At 39.3% G+C, this 20,940-nt stretch overlaps 1 long non-coding RNA gene across 2 annotated transcripts in view; it reads left to right on the top strand.

Moving 5' to 3' along the window:
• Positions 1–15,020, top strand: part of LOC137131887 (uncharacterized) — a 76,700-nt gene extending 61,680 nt beyond the window's left edge. For both annotated transcript variants that reach the window (XR_010915051.1, XR_010915050.1), the window contains 3 exons: positions 958–1,014; positions 11,363–11,457; positions 14,349–15,020. This is a non-coding gene — a long non-coding RNA (uncharacterized lncRNA). The remainder of the gene's footprint in view (positions 1–957; positions 1,015–11,362; positions 11,458–14,348) is intronic.
• Positions 15,021–20,940: the final 5,920 nt, after the last annotated feature.

The following is a 20,940-nucleotide window of genomic DNA, read 5'->3' as shown; positions in this document are numbered from 1 at the left end:
CAGTGTGAGCCACATTAGGGCTGGCTGTGTGTGTGTGCGTTGCTTTTTTTGGGGGGCAGTGAGATCAGGGTAACTGGGCATACTGGACTCAAACAGGTCCTCATTGTGCTGGAGGAGGAAGAACTGAGTTGTAGTGGAGGGGTGGTGCTATGTGTTTGTTTGTATGGATGCTTGTGTGTGTGTGTGTGTATAGGAGTATTCAATTACTGCTGGTGAAGGGTATGGTTTTTATCGGGGTTCTTACCCTCGTGTCTCCTCCAAATCCTCTCTGTTTTGGTGTGTGTGTGTGTGTGTGTGTGTGTGTGTGCGTACACACTGGTGGGGGTTGGGGGGAGGGGGGGCAACAATAGCTTCCTTTGACCCGTATAATGAGAGAGTTCTTCATATTCAGATGTCTGCTATTGGATTTACTGCCACATTAGTTTTAGCCAAGCTTCACAACAGTTTAACACAACACCAAAGACTCAGCTTTAACTTTCTGCAGCTAAACTTTATTGCAGTGCAACAAGGGGAAAGAAAAAGTAGTTACTCGCCCTGAAGCGTAGCTACTTGTTGCCTGGTAACACAACTTTGTATCAGACAGCTTTGAGAACTGTTGGTGGTGTGCAAGGATTCACAGTGAACTCTGACCTTCTAGTCTCAGCAGCTTTTCACCAAGGCTGAGTGTTTTATTAATCTTCTTCCTGTGATTTCAACCACATCAGTTCTACTGAAAACACTGAATCATTTTGTTGTCATTTGTGTGGTGTTTCTGTACCACACGGAAGTTTAAGCTCCATCAGGTGGTAATCTCATTTTCCTGTTTGTCCATCACTAAACTTGCTGCTCTATCCCCTATGTTAACTTCAAAATCAGATAAATTAAGAGCAAATTTGTGAAGGAGAATTTCCATAGCAAAAAACCTCCAATGCTGAGCAACAGATAATTCATTTTTTTCATTTGCTTTTGTTTCTCCAGTGACAACATGACCAAGAGACCAGGACGTTGCAAGCACCGGATGGCGAATGGGAACTGGTAGGTTTAGGGTACACACCTTAACAAGTGCGCGCACACACACACACACACACACACACACACACACACACACACACACACACACACACACACACACACACACACACAGAAAGTCCCGAAGAGAGACAGCAATGCCCTGGAGGGTGCCAGTCATGCCCAGCTTCCGCTGCGCTCCAAATTGAGCGTGGCACAGAGTGTATGAAGTCAGCCGTCTGGAAGAGAGCCGAGCATTGTTCCTCCAAGCAGCTGGATGGTAATTACTAGAAAGAGCGAGAGAGGGGGAGAGAGAGAGAACAGCTCTGCCACCTCACTACAGTTGCTTCTGCTTCCCTCCTGGTGCATGTGTCATATAGAAAGCTGATTTATATGGTAAAACATTAGCCGAGGGTCCTGTATATCTGCAGAGAACAGAGAACCGTCTCTTTGCATGTACAGGATTAGTAATGCATCAAAAGGAGATGAAACTATGACTCCACTGTTACAATGAAGGACATTTAAATGGAATTTCTTTCATAAGTTAAAGTCATGCAACAAAAACACCACTAAATAAATGTCATTAATGTAAAAGGTAAACAATTAAAACCATCTCATGTGCTTTTTTAAAAAAAGAAAAAGAAACAGGAAACTTTTGATATACACTTTGGAATCAGATCTAAAACACACACACACACACACACACACACACACACACCACCAAACTTTCATTTCATTCAACTTTTCATCTTCAAAAGGTCTAACATATTTTCGTTTTACTGGTTACAGATTATTTGACTTATAAAGTGCCTTTGTACCTGACTGCTTCTACATAAATGATTTTTACAAAGTTAGAAATTTTTAATTGGTCAATTCTTTTACCCACCCATTTTAGACCATTATATACTGCTATGTAAAACATAAATTAATGTGATATAATAAATAAGTAGCACATTTTGTTCCTACCAGTTCTTTTTTCCATTTGATTATTTGAACATAGAAAAGTTATAAAAGATTGGACATAAAAATGCTTAGAAAGTTGCTGTAATGAATCTTAAAACATGCAGAAATTCAATGTCTAAAAATATAGCTGAAATTTATGAACAGGAAAACACGAAAAAAATGTTTCATGCTGATATTACTATAATTTGTCATTGCTTAAATTTCAGAATAAAATGTAACACATTCATCTTCAACTACAGTGAATTCTTCAACTAAGAACTTTAAACCCACTGAACTTTCAGTGGGTTTCCCATCATCTCTGCATTCATGCTTTTGGCTCGTCCCTTTTTTCGTCCCTCGTCCCCACAGCCAAACATGTCCTAAACGTTGATTTGACAGTTTTTACATTGCAACCCTTCCATTTTATCCGGGCTTTGGGACTGGCACAAAGTTGGCCCTTGCTGGTTGGGCGTGGCCACACCTGGGGAGGGATTCAAACCCTTGGCCTTCTACATCCCAACCTAATGCTCTACCACCAAGCCACCAGGCCCCTGTGCATACGTACTATGGCTCCGAATTCTGAACGTGTGTGTTGTGTACATTGATCAGATGAAAATAAAGACATAAAGTAGAACATATGATACTGGAGTAAGACAGAAGCAGAGACGGTGGGTGGAGGAAGCTTGGCCTGAGGAATGTGTCAACTGGCTGTCAACTATGTCCTGCTTTGTCTTTAGACTGTAGAATACTGGAAACACATAAAGCTCGTCTTTTTCACACCTTCAACTCCTCCAGCCTTCCTTCCTCTACCTCCCTCCTCCCCCCTCTTCTGTACACACACACACACACACACACACACACACAGTGGCAGCAGTATCCAGGCTAGTGCTACTGCAGCTGTGACCAGAACAATAGCATTCCTCAGGTTTTAAACTCCTGGCACTTAGATTCCTAACAGTGAAATTCCTGGTGGGGAGAAGCTGGGGGTTGCTATAGGACGCCGAGAGCTGTAAGACACCTTGTAATGGGACGTACAGCTGTAAAGTGCTGTGCGATTTGTGTGGGTTTTTTTTATAAGAAGGATGGATGGGTTCATGGGGGACAGGGGAAGCTCTGTTGTTCCTTCTCATGTTCCTTTTCCCTGGATGTGACATTTTCAACACTCCAATCTTAGCAGTTTAGGTCAAGAGGCATCCTGCTGCTTTGTTGGGGCATCACGTGTTTACAGAAGCACCTGTTAAGTCAACGTGTGTGTCTTGTAATTCGTTTTTGGCACATGTGGTGTGGATAACTACACAGATGTGTTGAAAAAGACACCATGTAACTCCAAGCTCCATGTAACAGCATTTAATTAGGTGTTAAAGAAAACAAACAAGGGTATGCGAAGGGTAAATTCTAAAAAATGATGAGGAATAACTTTACATATTACCAGAAATAAAGTACCTTATCCTCCCTGATTTGTCTTGGATCTAAAGAATTTGTATAAAAGCTCATTTGTTCTCCTTTTTCTAATTCGAACCTGTCAAACCAGTTCTTGTGCTGCCAAGATGCCCTGAAAATTTATGTTTCCATACCGAAAGTCTTTGTTTTGAAATCCTGTTCACAGACGATTTTTTTAAATGAGAGGAAATTAGCAACCCAAATGCTGTGCACCTCACATCATGTGTGCCTCCTCTGGTGGCTCTAGTTCACACAGCACTGAGCTTCCCACCTATCAGCCCATCTGAAATAACCCAAAAATAACGATTCTCTCATTAACCAGGCCCGTTTCACAATTTAAATATAAATTAATCTAATTTAGAAAACCTCTGCCACGATGAAGGAGACTCATTTAGAGCCAATCTAAAATTAATGAGGGCATCTGGAGAGAGAGAGAGAGAGAGAGAGAGAGAGGGGCTGCGTGGCTTAACAGATATGGAGTTAACAAGCTACTGTACTTTAAACACTAAAAAATCCCCATTAATTTTAAAGTTAACACGCTACTGTACTTTGAAAATGTGGACAAGAGCGTAAACACGTTACAGCAAAAATTTCAAGCCGACTCTTGGCCTCTCACTGTCAAACACCCTTTATGATGTCATACGCCAGCCTTCATCAGACTCTCTCTGTTTATACAGAAATATGAATTTCTGGATTTTTATTACATTTATTTCTTTTTTAAACAGTGGCATTTAAATACGCCTGTAAATATATGTAGGGTCGAGGTCAATGTCATCTAGACGTGAGGTTCTGAGGCTCGTTGCTGTAGAAAACAGCAGACGTTTTAACAGCAATACATTCAGCGTGTGAAGAAATGGCTTTTGTCATTTAAATGTAGCAAGAAGAGTGACACAAACCCTCGAGTCCTGCACAAATGTCCTCATTTTCTAGCTTTCCCTACTACTGCCCATACTATTCAGAAAACCTATAAATTAAAACAAAAAAACTTTGCTTTCCTGGCTAATTAATGAATCACAGGTTAGTCAATAAATCTATAGAGCTAGGATGTTCTCTTAAAATGACATTTTTTTTCCCCCCCCAGCAGCAGTTTGAGTGGAGCTAGCAGATGCCAGCTCCCACAGTGACTGTTTGGTTTTGCAGGTTTAATTCCTGATGGGTTTGGGTCCAGAGTGATTAGGCTGAGCCCTAAAGGCCAGCGGGCTTGTCAGGTGTCTCCACACATTAATGTTGTTCTGCTCCCACCCTGAGCCGACAGCACAGCAAGGCAGAGGGGGAGAAAGAGAAACCCTGATCTGGCGGGGAGGGAGGGACAAAAAGAAAGAAGGGAAACTCCATGTTTAATTGAACTGTTGATATATTAAACTGTAAGAGGCTGTTTTAATTCTTGTAGGAGACTCGGTGGAGTTGTAACATTTATGAGAGTCACTCAAATTCAGAAAATGATTAGTGTTCGAAAGGTTAAATGACTGTTGACAGTGTGTATTAATTTAGTCTTGAAGGAAAGAAACAAGGGGCAAGTACCAGACAAGGTGATGGCATTTTGAAAGCGTCACGCCTCCATAAATCAACTGGGACATATCGTAACCCAGGGAAAATGTAATACAATTTCTTTCTGAAATAACTTGAAACTGACCAAAAACAAACTTTGCTTTTGAATTTTTGATTCAACAGAACATTGTAATACATCAAAAATCCAAACAAAACAGCATAGTGACCAAATAAGTACATGATTACAAGTATAAAGATGCGTGATGCTAATTACAGGAAACCATTAGTTTGAAATATCACTATAATCCAATTATTTATGATCTTTTCTAACAAATCTGTCAGGACCAGTTTCCTTTGTTGCATTTAAACTATGTTGAATAAAAAAGAAAAGTAAAGTCAGATTTATTTTTTTTCTGTTTTTCAAATTGTTTCCCTTATTACTTTTGTCTGTTTCATGTTATTTCAGAGAAAATTGTGGGTGTCTTCTTCTCTTGTCGAAGGGCACCAACAATTTCCTCCACATCTGTATGTGCGAATGTCAAGGCGTTACACACAACCTAGAATTGCCACTGAGATGCAACATTTTTCTCAGGAAGAAAACCAGATTTTTTTTTTGTATTGTGCTATTTTTTAAGTTGTGGTGTTGCTGACTTTAAAGACCTGTGGTGGTTTTATTGATTTAACTTATTTTAACCATTAAAACTACATCCAGAAGGTACGAAAAATGCTTATTGTTATTAACAAAGAACTCAAAAAATATTAACTTATTTCTTAGGTCTTATATGGTCAAATACATGGACTTTTACTAGGATGCAAGGCCGCTTTTCTTTCCCGATGACTTGTAGTTTCTGGTGTTAAAAGGAACATTGACGGTTGCTACCTCAACACTTTCTTTAACCTTTAACCCTAAATCCCGCCGAGTGACAACGCAGCTAACTTTTCCCTGCTGGATTCAAATAAACATGCATTGTGTCGTTGCACAACAACTTCCTGCAGGCAGACGTGCACTGTGCTCAAGGGAGAGGGCAACCCCCCCACACCCCAACCCCAACCCCCCCAAAAAACTCTTCCTGCTTCTGATGACCTCCAACCCTTTCCTACCCTGCCCACATCCACCGCCTGCACAGCATGGTGCAGCTATAGGAGGGAAGATGGCATTAGGCTTTAGTCTGTGTGGGTAGACAGAGATGATGTTGAGGTTTTAGAATTGGGGAGAAACTTGTGTCCTGCTCTGTGGAAGAGCGTGTGAGCGGTGGAGGGAGGAGGGGAGATGAGGAGACCTGCTGAGAGGGCAGCCTATATACACTCCTCCTCCTTCCTGCCATACCTCTCCCTCCATCCCTCTCCTCTTTTCACCTTCCTCTTCCTCCTCCCATCTCCAGCCGTGGGGGTAAAGTAAATTACATGCTTGCTAATCAAACCTCCATTACAAGTTTGGAGGGAATGAAGCAAGATTCTTCTTCTATCCTCTTTCTACCCTTCACCGTCCTCCTGCTACTTCATCTTCTGTACAACTCTTTTCTCTCGTGATAAGTGTGATCAGGAAGACTGGCTCTGTGCTGGGGACTTCTCTGGATCTCCTAAACTCCATCTATCATACAACTCTGAGTCCTAATCATGTCATAAATGTGCAACACTAGAAATAGCACATCAGTACTTTGTACAAGCAACAACAATAAGTTATACTTCATACAAAGTAGTAAAAACAAAGTAATTGTGTGCACCAATCCTATACTGTAAAATAAATTTAAATTAAATTATGTGTATTATATGCAAATTAGGTCATATTATTTTCACAGCCAAACTTCTGAACACACAGTCAAACATGAACATGTGCCGACTGCCTTTGATTCTGCCGCTTTCCATTTTCAGACTGATCTTTACTTAAAATACATTGTAAGTTAAGCTAACAAAAGCTCCAATGGAATAGTACACTTATTTGAATAAGCTGCAAAAGCCCCTTCAGAGCTCTGTGGTCTACTAATCATACAGGGGATCAGAGGATGAGGTCTGTACAATACCACCCTGACACAAACTGGATATACTGTACACAATATCTGGACTTACATATTGAAACTGATACACATACAAATACAGAAGACGTAGCCAAGACAGTTTTACTGGGGTAATTAGCCATGCACGCAACCAAAGCTCAATTACCAATTCTGAAAGCATAAGCTCCTCTGGCTGAAATAGACAGCTTAAAATATAATGGCATGTTTTTTGTCGTGTTCTGTAAACACACATATCCTGTCATATGAGAGCAACAGGTCCACTGTATTATCCATTAGTCATTTGTATAAGCTACAATGCTGGTAGTGCTTTAGATTTTTGTCCAACAGATCCATGAAACAGCTGTTAATGAGGAAAAATATGAACTTAATGTATATGCGTGTAGATACATTTGGTCTTTAATATATTTATTTTTCTCCCCTATTCAATTTCTCTTCTTTTGTTAATGGGATTTAGTTACACCTATAGGAGTGAAGCTTGTTCAGCGGATTATAGTCAGGGAAGTCGAGTCCCCACTAATTACCATCCATTTCTATTTCTTTTTCTCTCCTTTTCACACACATTTACTTGTCATATTTCCCTCCCTGCACCAAAATCAAGAGATTTAACTAAAATTTTAGGGTCAAAACCTTCAGAACAGTGGCTTACACTGAAGAAAGATATTATTTGGGGATATGACTTTCCGGTAGTGACCATCAGGCACCTTAGTTGTTGCTGTGTGTTATGAAAGCAAGCAAATAAGGTCGAGGGTAGACACGAAAGTCTCTTTTTAAATTTCCGTTTTATCTTATACGATTATCTAATTTGAGCATAAAGCGGAAACATGGAAATCAGCACTTTCAGTTCCTTTATTCTAAAATGTAAGTTTTTCAGTGGGTTTTTGGTTATTTGCCCGAAAAAATAAATAAAAATCTGTCGTCAACTAAAAATCAAGAGATTTTCACGTTTTATTCTGTGTATTACAATAAAAACATCCGCAGATGCCCCAATTCAATCCAACTTCATTTATATAGTGCCAATTCACAACAAAGTCAACTCGAGGCACTTTGCATAATAAAGTCAAGACTATACAAATAAGTAGAGGAAACCCAACAAATCCCCCTTGAGCAAGCCCTAGTCCACAGTGGAGGGGAAAAACGTCCTTTAATGGAAGAAACCTCCAACAGGACCAGGCTCAGGGTGGGGTGAGTGGAAAATGGAGAGACCAGTTATGCTCTTTTTTAATATTTAAGTTATTTTAAAAAGATGGTTGCCAACAGAAAGAAAGACTTTTGCAGAAGTTTGTGCAGAAACATTTGTAAGTTTATTTGTGGCAATATTAGGTAGATGTTAATTTCAAGGTTGGCCTACACTAACACGCCACCCTATGGCAACCTGTTTTCAGGAAAACATGGCCATCTAGAATGAAGAAATCAAAAGCATTTGTGTTAAGCAATAGTGGTGTGGAAGGGTGAGCAAACTCTGCTGTGCTTATTGGTTGTACTCACTGTCGTAGGTCTTTTACTTTTCCTTTCTGATTGATAAATACAGACTTCCGCCACCTGCTGGTTGGGAGAGTTATTTCCTCTCATGCAGGTGCAGAACATGTGTGCTGGTTGGCCATTGGCTGTCATTTGCACTGCTTTGTGGAGTGTTCAAGTGACACTTTTTGGCCCAGACAAATGAGGTGCGAGTTGATGCAACAGTTGGTCTTTGTGGCCACCATTTCTTTGAGGATGGCTTAGCGTGTCTCCCTTCCCTTAGCAAATAAATGGGACATTTGCTTAAGACTGAAATATGACAGAAGATGGACATAAATTGATGAAGGAAAAGGCCCCTCTCAATGAGTATCCACGCCCTCAGTCTCTGTCTCAAGGGGGACATTTTAAGAATAAACTCAATATTTGCTGTAACATGAATATGGGTGAGCAGTTTGACCAAACCAGTACTAAGGATGGTTGAACTGTGATACTTCAACTGAAGAAACAAATGAGCTCTGAAGGAACAGAGGAAGGGAGTGACAGAGAGAGGGAGAGGTCCTATTGGTCCTCTCCCTGGTCCTGAAATCTGAGACAGCAGTGTAGCTGCTCATGAGAGAGAGAGAAATGAGAGAGAGAGAGTTTAGATGAGAGATGAACAGACAACGGTTGTCCTCAACTCAAAGAGCTCCAGTGGCTAAAACCCCATCGGGCACCAAGATAAACACACACATGGACAGGTGATACATCATGGATGCGAGGACAAGGAGAAGGGGGGGTTAGAGTGAAAAGAAGAAATGGACAGATGAGAAGGAGGTGAAGCAGAGGAGGAGTGGGAGGTAGTAGGAGGGTGAGGGGGCTCTCAGCGGGTGACAGAAGGGAGCAACAAAGAGCAACGGACATGTACATAAGTAACAACAAATTGATTAAATTATTATCAACATTGTTACGTTTTTGTTCACTTCATCTCCATAATATTTACTAAACGTTCTAACTAATGTAGAGATGATTACTGCCAAACTAACAGCATCCAATATAAAGTTAAGATTGTTTGGAAATTTTTGGAGATTTTTTAAATCTTAACTTTATTGTCCCATAGTGGAAATTTGCTTCACACCCTCAGTTTGCAACCAGAAGTAACCCAGGACATTTTTTCATTTGAAGCTAAAATTGTCGCTTCAAGAACTTTATGAATTACGCTAAGAATCAATTCACATGTTAAAAATACAGCATTTCAAGCCAGCAACAACACAAACCACCAAATAATAATGCTAATAATTTGAGCAAATTCCCAGGAGTACATGAACCTCAGTGTGGGTGAACCCCATTGTCTGTTGCATCACATTATGATTAAGTCTAAAACAGATTTTTTTTTTAAATAAAACCACAACAAAAACAAAAACAACACTACATGACCAGTGTAGCTTTAAGTCTTCGGAAGAAAGCCAGATGAGAATGGGGAGGAAGCGAGTGATGGACAGCTAGAGGGATGGAAAAAGAGAAGGGTGGATGGAGGGAGGTGTATAGTGCAGCAGAAACTTCCCATGCTGGCCTCCCAGTGTGGCTACGTAATGAGGGCAAGGGACACAGACACACACACTCGGGGCTGAGCATGGCCCCATGGCTGATTAGTGGCACACAAAGGCTCCAAACAGAAGTAGGAGAGGACACACAATGGGAGCAGGGCCTCAAGGCGTGGTTTACTTCAGCCCCAAGGGAGGGGGTGAGAGAGGTAGAGAGACAGTGGGAAACAAGAAAAAAAAAAGAGCGAGAGAGAGAGAGACCCACTGAGCTGGACAGGCAACTGAGGGGAGGGGAGGAGGGAAAAGGAGGGGGTTTGCAAAGTGACAGAAGAAGAGAGAAGTTGGGTTTTTGTTCTAATCAAGTCTTGCTGGGTTTCTACAGAGGTCTATTTGTAGCAACTGCGCATCAGGGAACCTGCTGAATGGGTCAACATCACTTTCCCATCCACCTGTTCTCAAGCCCATGTTGAATTTTATGAATGTATCTGCATCTATGACCAAGTTTGAACATTTAGCCAATCAATAAATACACTCTGCAGTTAAGGTTGAGGTTTACTTTTTGTTTTGGATCTAGTAGATCAGCTTTCACCCCTACGTTGTTTCTAGCAAGGAGGATTTCAAAAATAAAATAAAATACAATTAAATTATGCAGTTTGAAGATACATTAACTTAATGAACAAAACATGATATGCCAGAAGCAGCAATGGAACAACACAATTTGTATAATTAGTGATCTTTTGATTATGTAATTTTATTTTTTCACAGGGTTATATTCACAGTGACTCCTGGTTTGGTTCACAGACAAAATATTTTAGATGAATTGCCTACAAACTAATATAATAGAACCTAAAGGTAATTTAGAAAGACATGACTCGCAGTAGTTTTGTGCTCTACGTAACCGTGGTGAAATCATCGGTCTTAGTCATGCGAAGTTGACGACCAACTCTTAAAACTTTTGCCTTCAAAGTCTTAAAAGTTAAGACTAATTTCCTATTTACAAACTGCGTAATCAGAATGTGGCATTGATGAGACGGTTACTACTCCTGACAGACAAACTATATTTAAACTCAACCCCATTTGGAAAAAAGAAATTGTTGTCCCCCAACTTTGGTCAAGCCAGGTGTCAGTTTTCTCACTCTTTTCCTCTTCTGAAGGTTTTCAGCCTTCAGAGTGGATGTTAATGAGTCGACGACTCTCTGTTCGTTTGCTCCATTTTGAAAACATGAAAGGATGCAGACTACTGACACAAGTTGATTACATGCCTCAGTTTGCATATACTTTCTATTACATGCAACAAGCAACCTTTCACTGCACTGACAAATGCATAGTAAACATAGGATAAAGTGCATAACATCTGTCATTTTTCAAATGATGATTGTTTGACTCGCTGCTACTGCAAAGGAAGCAGAGGGCTCAACAGAGTGGCTCTTTGCATAGATTACCATCTATACATTTCTGCAAAAAATGAATGTTTTATGGGAAGGATTAATGCACATGTCTTTCTTTTCACAGTGGATCAACGGCTGCTGTAATCTCTGTTTAATTGCAGCTGTTTAATTAGCTGAAGTGACAGGATGCCACCACTTTTGATTAACAGACAAATGAAGGTTTGGAGTTAACCTCTCTCACTTTCCCTTTTTCTTTCCTTTTCGCTCTCAATCCTCTTATTCAAGTTCCTGCAAAAAAATACTGATAGCAAACAATACAATTCCAAGTTATTTTCTCTAGATCCGTGAAAACATTATGTTTTTATTTTATTTTAACTTAAAAATCAACGCTTCTAGAATATTTACTAAGAAGAGACCCTGAAGAAGACGGACGAAGGGAAAAAGGCCGGTGGGGGGTGTGAATCCACAAAGACAATTGAGTTTTTCCAGCCTCTCTTCCAGTTAGTTAATACTGTTTAAAACACACCAAAGCGGATCTAAACTCACACCCTCACATGGTCCTCAGCACGAGAGACACTCCTGACATAAGTCATGTCGTAATTGTATTTGATAAATCGTAAAGGGTCCCCATCACAGGAAAGCTAGTTGTAATAAAATGATAAAGTAGACAATTATGAAAAACATGGTAATTGGTAATTATCTAAACATACTTAGGAGCAAAGCCGCTGACGAGATGCTTATTGTCATTTCCCTCGTCTTTAAAACTGAATTGCACCTCAAGCCTTTGAAACTGCCACAGACCTCCACTCACTCCTCTGCTGTATATGGAATTTTATGATATTTGTCCAGAAGTGACCACCATCCCTGTAATACTATTAAATGATATGAGTATATTATAAAATAGATAAACCAGTTGATATCCTTACAGTAAATGTACAGTAGTGAGTCGACAAAATTGTGAAAGCATTTGATGAACTTAAAAACTAAAGTGTAAAACATTTTGGAAAGTACTTGTGATGCTGGTTCATATTAGATTGCATGATAGTTCTTACTTTATACGTCCTGTGTGCTTGAAAACATTTATTTTAAATTGACCTCCATTTCTCTAAATGCACATTAAAAGCCAGATCCTCTTATCATAATAAATGATTTTGCTGAATGCTCCTAAAATTTTAACCAAATCGTTTCAGCTTTTTTGGAGCAGTTATTAGCAGGGTCGCAAACAAATGCTTAACATTTTAATTAGGAACCCGTTTCCATTTCTTTCTCTAGTTCTTATGTAATAACCTGTAAACATTGTGATTTGGTTTATACTGTAGCATTTTCCTAAATTCATTTGGCATCAGCACATAACTACTCCTGACTTATGAGCACTACTGTAAAGATTTCGCAGTGTATTAAAATGTACTATACAAATGCAGCGTGAATGCCATAATTCCTGCTTCTTACAACATGTACAGCTGACTGGGGCTAGTATCAAACAAAGGATCCCTAATCGCACACCCAAAAGTGAATACACACACACACAATGACATCCCTGTTTAGCTGTCTAACACAGGCTGTTCATCAGTGTGTGTGCAGCTGCTGGCCAATTCACTCAGGAGAAGCAGCACCGGTGAACAAGGTAGTTCCACTCAACTACCATCTCTGGAAAAACACATGCTTATAGCAGGGAGCTAAAGGTTTCCTCTTTACCTGTTTGGCCCTGCATCACCACTTTGGTGTAGGCTATTCCACACACTGCTGCAATACACATACAGCTTGTATTATTACTCAGGTTTGGCATATAATGTAACCAACTGTAGACTTCAACTCACGGCTGTGTTAATAATTACTGACAGTTGTTGTAAATGCTACTCAACACTACTCTAACTGTATGTGAGGGTGGCCCCCCACGCGATGAGGATAGGAACTTTCAGTTGGTTTGTGCACACCAAAAACAGAAGCTATTTTGAAATACACTTATGTTCATAACTTTACAACTATTAAGGGAAGTGTTTGTTTTGATTGGACAAACAATGTGCAAACACACAAGTTACCACCTTACAGTAACTTGAATGTTAATGGGGGCGAAGACAATGCTAAAATTCAAATGTATTGTTTCAAAAACAGTTTACATGGAACATTTTTAAAAAGTGTGCTTGATAAAAACAAAAACTGATTAATTTGAACAAAGCTGTTTCCGAAAGGCCAGTTATAAATCCCAGTCAAAGATGCCTTAACTCTAGTTGTTGCCGTTTGCACTTTGTCGGCATGTTGGCCAATAGTGGCAGTCAGAACAGGTACGATGCTGATACGGACCAAACCCTCTATTGCCACAATCACTAAGTCTTTTAGGCACAGATTTTTTTTATTTTCTAAATTTGTGTGTAAAAATAAATAAATAAATAAATAAATAAAATCACAATCCTCACTGATTGATCAGTTTGGCAAGCATGACGATGTGAGCTTTTCACCACAAAGAGTTAAAAAAAATCTGATCTTTTGGTTCCTTGTGTGTGTGTGTGTGTGTGTGTGTGTGTGTGTGTGTGTGTGTGTGTGTGTGTGTGTCTGTCTGTCTGTCTGTACACACTGTAGGTACTGCTGTGTAAAATAACATGGAAAAGGTGATTTTCCACTATAGTAAGGTTTCCACAGTGTGTTTCCCGGAGGCAGCAGCAGAGACATGATTGAATTTTTTGGTGTGTGTGTGTGTGTGTGTGTGTGTGTGTGTGTGTGTGTGTGTGTGTGTGTGTGTGTGTCAGGACATGGCTTTGACTAAGACACTCTATCCATGTGCTGCACCTCCACCAGTCTGCAATAGTAATTTTCCTGTTTTGGGGTAAATTAACTATTATTAGTTTCCTTTACACTAATACAACCAGGAGCTAATAACAAACACTCCATATTTTTAAAAGTGATTGTTTCCTTTACACAACTATTTGAAATAGCATCTCGTTTTTGCCTTATTCCTCAAAAGCAGACATTCTAGAAATGTTTTTTCACAATAAAGCAGTTTACATCAGCAGTGAGAGACCAAGCAAGGATAAAAAAAAAAAAAAAACATTAACACACCTGAGCATTGTCCTTCCATGTCAAAAAAATAACCCTGACTTTTTCTGTTCTTTTAGGTGATGCTGATGGTGGAACATGAAGCCAGCAGGAAAACTAGAGTTGGAGATGCTGACATTTCTGTCTCTCACACACAGTCTGGCTGCATTTACACAAGGAATGAGGGTCCACTGTCAGTAGTGTGAGCCATTTCCAGGTGAAGCAAACCGAATTACACTGAATCAAGCTGAACTGATCTGAACTGGATTGACCTGAACTGAACTGAGCTGAAAAGGTTTCAGCTGGATAGGACACAGTTTCCTGAGGTTCTGGAAGGAGAAAAAAAAGAAGGAAAAAAAAAAAAAATCAAAAAGAGAAATACCTTGAAATAACACAGATGAAAACCTACTGTCATTTACACCTGCTTTACTAGGGGTTCCCTTATTACATTTCCTACTTTTATCATTTTTTTTTATATTTACTTTATTTGACACTGTACAATGTCAGGTTTTTTTTTCAGTGCATATTATTTTTGGTTTTTCTCTGAGCTTATTTCAAATAACTTACAATAAAATGATCTGTTTCGCTAATATTCCCTGTAGTTTAAAGCCAAAAACTATATGATTAGGAGCTTTTGTCATGCTAAAATCCATCACGTTATAAATCTGCTGATTCGAGCCAGGTCAACCTCAAATCACATTCTCACCACAAAAAAATAAAATAAAATCCACAGTTACCTGAACAAGACAGAATTAAGTAAAGAGTCTCGGTGGTGTTGTGGTGCAGAACTGCTTATTTTCCGTGTTCAAAGGAAACCGCACCAAGGGGGAACAAACTAGAGTTTGATTCAATGAGACTAAACAATGCCTGTATTTACTTGCACTTAAGTAACCACGGTGCTCGGAGGAATCAGCTTTCTTGGGTAATTGGGGAATGGTGTTTACATGCACTTGGAAAATCTGGTTACTGGAAATCAGCGCTTACATGCAGGAGCAGAGTAACCTGATTTCTCCTCCACCTCTGGCTTATTTTGGAAGCCTGGCACACAGATTTCAACTGTACAGTGACAGAAAACACTGCTTTGGGACTTTTCTTTTTGGGTGCATGTTCCTGTTGCAGGAAAGTGACAGCACAGGGGGCAAGAAAGAAAAAAAAAGTGACTTACTTATTTACTTCTATGAGGCATTTTGACACTTTGGCTTTTGAGACATTTTAAAAATCAAAAAAATGATTTTAGAAACAAGCTTTTCCATTTACATTGGGACTTAAGTAACCAGGTTATAGTCTGCTATCTCTGGAAAGCTGATGTCTTAAGTCCATGTAGCCGCACTGAATGTAGCTGTCAAAACTTAGTAACATGTTTCAGATTCTCTTTCAGTATTTTAAGCAGAGTGTTAATCTATTAATGTACAGGACAGTAAAAACTTAATTTTATATACATTTAATAAAGGTTTTTGACAGCATGTTTCTTTTATTTCTATATATCTTGACTGTAAAGATATAGTCTCTTAGGACCTGGCGTCCACATGCGTGTACATCACATTTTGGGTTGTATTTCCATAGTAGTTAAAATTGTGCGTTTTCAAGTGGGACGATGATGTCTGTTGTTCATGGTACACAGCCTAAGTGTGTACATGTTACTAAAGAAAAGGGCATTGCCAGGTTTTCATGCAAAATGCTTTGAATGTTTGAATGTTGAATATTTTGTTGGCATATGTCTGGAAATAAAGAGTTTTGCACTGAATTACACAAAGGCGCCTTTTTCCTTTTTTTTTTTTTTTTTTATTCAGACCGAGTGTCCACATATGTCGACATAATTTTTCTCTAAAACCACATAATTTCAAAAGGTGATGCTTAGTTTTTATACTTATGAAGTTCAAATAAGCCCAAATAGCAAGGAGAAATAAAAAATGCTTATCAAATTAGAGCTTGGGTTTTAGAAATGTTTCTATTTGGCTGCTTCACTCACAAACACACACACACCAATTCACCTAAGTGTGTAACCTCACCATATGGACGTATACGAAGCCAACACACAGACACACACAGAGAACAGAAGCCCCCGGCTATGGGAGTGTAAATGATCGCGTAGTTGTGGTCATAACTCACAGAACACATAACTCACACAGGCTACTTATGGAAGATGACACCCAGTGTCTGCATGCATGTGTCATTTTAGACTGTTCATGTTGCTTCCTTTCTCTTCAGTTTCTTCTCTTCGTCCTCGCTCTCATCCTCAATGCCTCAGGTGATGAAACTGACTCTGTTACATCAGACCAACCCCCCATCCTGCTCTTTTTCTCCACCCACCTAAACACACAGACACACACTTGTTTGCACACACTCTAAAACCACATTAGTGCGTCTGACCTAATTGATTGGGTTTTGTCTATTGATATAAATCTGAGTGATCCATCACTGATATCAGTGTTTACCGAGCAGAGATGAATTGATAGTGATGAATGACAGATTAATCAGTAAACGTGTTGAAGGTAATAGCACTGAGGCACACACACACACTCACACACACGATCCGTGCATACATGCTGACAATGGTTTTATTCCTACGGCGACTTCTGAACAAAACCAACAAAACAAACTTACCATCAGGGTTTTATGTCAGATTTCAAATCATTAATTTTGTTTTGACTAGGGCTGGGTATTTAAAAAAAAAAAAAAAAAGATGTAATCTTGACATGTGGGCTTTGATATCAGTGCCTGAATGATCCAATTCATTTTAACAAAAAAGGAAATTACATTATTATATCATGAAAGTAGTTTTCAGCTTTATTAAGCAGAATTACCTGCAGGACGGTTATAGATTAGACTGATGTTTCGCTTGGTGTACCTAATAAACTGACAAATGAGTGAAAATTCATTTTTAAATCAGGAAAACAGTCACATGAGGCTCTGTATGTCCCTTCAACACAGAATCTTTAGGAAATGAGAATTTGTTCTGATCTTAATCACTGGGTGAAGTTTATAATATTTATAATATAGAAATAAGTCCCTGTTACTCACTGATCCTCTGTTCCTTGGTCCCTGATGAGCAGGTCCTGCTGGCAGAGGGAGGGGCTGTCTCTCAAGAGTACTCTCAGCTTTCCCGTTACACGACACTTGAGAAATCAGCTTTCCTGTGAAAGCCGACTATCGCCTGGTTACGTAAGGCTATGTAAATGCACAGAGAGCCCACCACAACTTGTTCAACTATGCTGTGTTACATTAAGGGTCCAAAGAAGAACTGTTATAAATCGGAAAATCAATAAATAGTTTGAGATACAGCTGCATCGGTTGAAAACCATAAGTTCAAGTTCTAAGTTCTGTGGAAACTCTGTTCAAAATCAATACAGCTGTCAAACAAACGGCCTTTTGTGTGTGACAGAGTGCTTGTAAGATGCACCTACTCCTGTCGTCATCTATTCACAAACCAACTTCTAGCGGCTGCTAGAAAAATACATCAGAGGCCACAGTCCACACAGAGTTAACTCTGCTAGTTTTTTTTTTTTTTGTCCTTTCGGCTTATCCCGTGAGTTCAGGGTCGCCACAGCGGATCATTGTCCGCTCAGTTTTTATGCCATATGCCCTTCCTGACGAAACCCTCCCCAATTTCTACCGGGCTTGGACCGGCACTGCACAGCTGGGGAGGGGAATGGGCTGTTAGGGGTTCAGCGTCTTGCCCAGAGACACTTCGACATATAGCCAGGGCCCAGTTAACTGTGCTAGTTAACATTAGCTAACTCTACATTCATGAGGTATTATGACCTCTGCAAAAACAATAAAGAGATTCCTGATCAAAAAGCAATGCGATAAACGCAGAGGCGAAAAGTTTACCAGAATAATAAGCGTGTGTAGGAAGGTGACGGAGGAAAAAACAGTGATTGTGAATGGAGGCAGCCAACATTAACCATGTTTACATTGCTAGTGTTCGCAGTGAAGCACATTAGCTGATGAAGCTATAAGCTAATGTTAAATTATATGCAAAGACATGTATTTAAAATGTGATGTTTATGGTGTTTGCTCCCATTAGCAGGTAGAGTTCCACAAATTGTAGCAGCATACTACAGATCTATCACCATTACATTTCCATGTTCTTCAAACGTCTTTATCAGCCCACACCTGTCTCTGTTGCTGTGTATCAAACAAGCAACTAAAATAGGTCTAAAATTATTATATTGATTGTTTGGTTGTGATATGGGTTAGTTCCCCCCCCCTCAACCCTATTTTATTATTATTTCCATATTCTTCTGTTGATAGTTTGTAAGGTTTTTGAATAATAAAACCCAAACTGTCCACATGTGTGTGGTTTTAGCTGACCCAATTTTTAAAAAGTGCGCATGTCATCAACGTGCCCCAACAAACTTTGCAAAGTTATTAAAGTCCTAGAGAAACATTCTGTTATTGGTAAGAGATGTAGCTACTGAGGCACAGGTTTATCCAACACAAGAAAGCATGTGTAGTCTTGTTGAAATACTTATACTGAATACATTGCTGAGCATTATCTTAATTGTCGTTAGATTACTTAACTCTTGGGAGGCGCACGTGGCATTTTGTGACCTATGTGGTCTGTTTACCTGTGTCTGCTACAGTGGTTGGAGTAGATATGCGTAGGTTTTGCTAAAAAGTTGTTTGAACCATTAGAATTGGATGGATATGGATGGAAAGACCCTATCTAGAAAAATAGTGGGAAACCTAAACAAAAAAGTAAATATAAAAATAATAAAATATGCACAGGGACAGTTTTCCACCAGCTTTATGCAATATCTGCTAATCTGAGCACAGTTATACTCACAAAGGCAGCACTTGTCTACTGACTTGCTATGGCAGCAACACTTAGCAACGTTTTCACGAAGGTGGTTCATGACAGAAAGTCACAACAAAGCCTTCAATATAAAGCCAAAAAAAATATGAAAAGGCAGGGAAAAGTAATAATATGGAATATGCTGAAGTGCTCTTTATTTCCATACCAACTGCATCTCATTGCTTCTGTGTCTTCAAACTATTCATGTTGGTCAGCTTTGATTAAAAGACAAACCCACATAAAACCTCTGTAACTTTGTTTTCTTTGAATTTGATTACTATCGATCGTTTGCCCCCTCATATAACCCCTTTCTTTACAGAGATTTGCCCCATTGACTGATTATTATTATTATTATTATTATTATTATTACTGACATATTAGGCCATCTAAAATTAAATTTTGTTAGGTGTAGGGTTAGTCCCAAAATCGCTTTTTCCCCCAGACTGAGAACTTGTCGATACCAAGTACCAATTTATGTACTATTGTACTTCTAGTATGCCTTAAATATTAAGCATGTTAAAAAGTTTGAGAAATAGAAAAATAAATGTTAGCAACTGGATCTTAAGACTTCAGCAGAGCAGAGTTTGCAGTTTGCTTTGGTCACTCTTCTTAAAATATAGAGAAACCATGGACATTGTTCCACCTCCGCCTACCTGCTCAACCTGTACGTGAGGTTAACGCAGAGTACACCAGTACACAAGGGCAGTATCAGAGGTGAGACCCAATGCTGGTATTGAGACATCCCTAAAGAGGTGTATACACGGCTGGTTTCTCCTGACCCGTCTATATAAAACTGGGTTTTTCTCTGTGCAATTCTAATGTTAAGTAAATAGTCGCTTATATAGCGCTTTTATCCAAAGCACTGTACAATGTTGTTTCCTTTCAGCCATTCACTCACACACCGAGGGCAGTGGCTGCCATCCAAGGTGCTCACCTGACCCACCGGGAGCAACTTGGGGTTTAGTGTCTTGCCCAAGGACACTTCGGCTCGTAGCCGGGAGTGGGGATCGAACCACTGACGCTGTGGTCCACTCACTAAAACAAATATTTCCAAGCCCCTCTAGCAGATAGAATCATAAAACAAAAACCAATTACAAGCTTAAAGTAGGAACTAGAAATTACTGCTTTTCCCCTATAGACTAGGCTGCAGACCACCCTGTGACACCTAACAGGTTAAGCGGCTACAGATAATGGATGGTTGGATGGATACATCATTGTAAATTTGTCTATTGTGGCTTTGGGCAAAGCGGTCTTAAAAAAAAAAAAAAGTCATACTCTGACTTTACTTCTTTCACAGTTTTGAAATGATTTATAATGGCATTGCATAATAAGCCAATCTTTCCATCTCTTACAATGTGGGTGATAATTCCTTTTTTTCAATATATCTAGCAAATTACTGTTGTTCTCATCCTTGGAATAACTACTGCACTCTGCAGCAGTCGCACTCTCATCCTTTGTTTTGCTGAAATTAACTGTAACTTTAATGTGAGAGAAAGCGTGTGAGAGCCACGCTGCTATAAACACAAGCAAAATACAATTGTCCTAATTAGGGCTGGATAGTGGCACTGATCTGAAGTGATATCGATTCACACAGTCGAGAAATCAAATTAATTTCAATTCACTTTGATCTATTTACTGACAACAGATAAATATTGATTTGCATTATCCCTTTGCAGAATCTATGCATTTTCTTTCTTCGTCTTTTTTTTTTTTGAAATCAGGTGAGCCAAACTCTCCTTATTAAAAAAATAATTAAAGAAAAATTTGTTTATAGTTCACATTTATATCGACAGAAAATATCTTCTGTTTAAAAACAAATGTAAATGTTCTGCACTTATATAGTGTTTTTCTACCTATTTGCACTCAAAGCACTT

The sequence above is a fragment of the Channa argus genome, chromosome 8 (genome assembly GCF_033026475.1).
Source record: "Channa argus isolate prfri chromosome 8, Channa argus male v1.0, whole genome shotgun sequence".
In the NCBI taxonomy this organism is placed as follows: domain Eukaryota; kingdom Metazoa; phylum Chordata; class Actinopteri; order Anabantiformes; family Channidae; genus Channa; species Channa argus.
This window is presented reverse-complemented; position numbering and strand designations above follow the sequence as displayed.